The 1,770-nt window shown below is 42.2% G+C and overlaps 1 pseudogene; it reads left to right on the forward strand.

Moving 5' to 3' along the window:
• The first annotated feature begins 539 nt into the window (after window positions 1–539).
• LOC141489974 (uncharacterized) lies at window positions 540–1,473 on the forward strand (annotated as a pseudogene).
• The last annotated feature ends 297 nt before the right edge of the window (window positions 1,474–1,770 follow it).

Below are 1,770 nucleotides of genomic sequence, written 5' to 3' on the forward strand. Positions count from 1 at the left end.
TATATACTTGTTATATGACCTAAGATGGTTCTATTGGGTATGGAGCTGGCTATTGTCTGAGAAACAGAAGTTTGGCACAATTCATCACCAGAGAGTTAAGCATCAGGAGTCTCATTGGAAGGGGCTTCAGTCTGTACAAGGGGAATAGCTACACTCTTGAATCCAATGTGAAGTATTAAAGTAATCATAAAAGACTATATACAATTTAAGTTTACTGCATCTCATCTTCTAGCTTCTAGGTAAGGAAAAAAGGTTTCTTTTATAGTAGATGCCCTCCATCTCAGAATCCAGCTACTTGGGAGGCAGTGTGGTACAGGGGGAAGAACACTGGATTTGAGATCAAATACCATTTCTGACACTTGCTATCTTTGTATCCTTGAGCAAATCAGTCAACCTAGATCTCAGTTTAGCCAAATACCCTTCTAGTTCTGAAGAATCTATATCATGCTCACATATTGAAAAAAAAAAAATCTCAAGCCGAGTGGAAGAGGCTGAGGCGGAGCCGAGGAGCCCGGCGCCACGCAATCATCACCCCCGGCCAGAAGCCATGAGTGTCCAGTATAGCATTCTCTTCAAACAAGAACAAGCTCATGATGATGCCATCTGGTCAGTTACCTGGGGGTTGAATCAAAAAGATAACTCTGAAATGATTGTATCAGGATCCTTGGATGATCTAGTCAAAGTATGGCAATGGAAAAACGAGAAACTGGAGGTACAGTGGAGTTTGGAGGGCCATCAATTGGGTGTGGTTTCTGTGGACATCAGTCACACTGGACCCATCGCCACCCCTCCAGTTCACTTGATGCTCACATTCGTCTGTGGGATTTAGAAAATGGCAAACAGATGAAGGCTATTGATGCTGGTCCCGTGGATGCCTGGTCCTTGGCTTTTTCACCCAATTCCCCAGTTTTTGGCTACAGGAAGCCATGTGGGGAAAGTAAACATTTTTGGTGTCGAGACTGGAAAAATGGAATACTCTTTGGATACAGGAGGGAAATTCATCCTCAGCATTGCCTATAGTCCAGATGGGAAGTATCTGGCCAGTGGAGCCATAGATGGAATCATTAATATTTTTTGATATCGCAACTGGAAAGCTTCTCCATACACTCAAAGGCCATGCAATGCCCATCCGCTCTCTGACCTTCTTCCCCTGATTCTCAGCTCCTTGTCACGGCTTCAGATGATGGCTACATTAAGATTTATGATGTACAGCATGCAAATTTGGCTGGTACACTGAGTGGCCACGCATCCTGGGTGTTAAATGTAGCATTTTGTCTGGATCATATTCACTTTGTTTCCAGTTCATCAGACAAAAGTGTCAAAGTTTGGGATGCCAGAACCAGAACTTGTGTCCCACACATTTTTTGACCACCAGGATCAGGTCTGGGGAGTAAAATACAATTCACATGGCTCCAAAAATTGTGTCCGTTGGAGATGACCAAGAAATTTCATATCTATGACTGTCCAACTTAAGTTATCACACTCTAAAACCGGGTAGGCTAATGATGGGGAAAAGCAATACAGAGAGGGATGGACCACACCATTCCCTAATGTTGTTCATATTAACAGATGGACCTATATGGAACACTGCAGTGTGCAGAAGTTTGGATAGTTTTGGATACTCTTGATCAGTACAACACAAGTTTACATGTCATCATTTTTATTCTTTTAATAAAGAATACCATATTCTCTGCAAAAAAAAAGAAAAAATCTCTAGGCTTTTCTGATAAATACCATATTTGAACTACCTGTCCAAAGGGGAAGGGATGG

This window comes from Macrotis lagotis, chromosome 5 (assembly GCF_037893015.1).
Source record: "Macrotis lagotis isolate mMagLag1 chromosome 5, bilby.v1.9.chrom.fasta, whole genome shotgun sequence".
NCBI classification, from domain to species: Eukaryota; Metazoa; Chordata; class Mammalia; order Peramelemorphia; family Peramelidae; genus Macrotis; species Macrotis lagotis.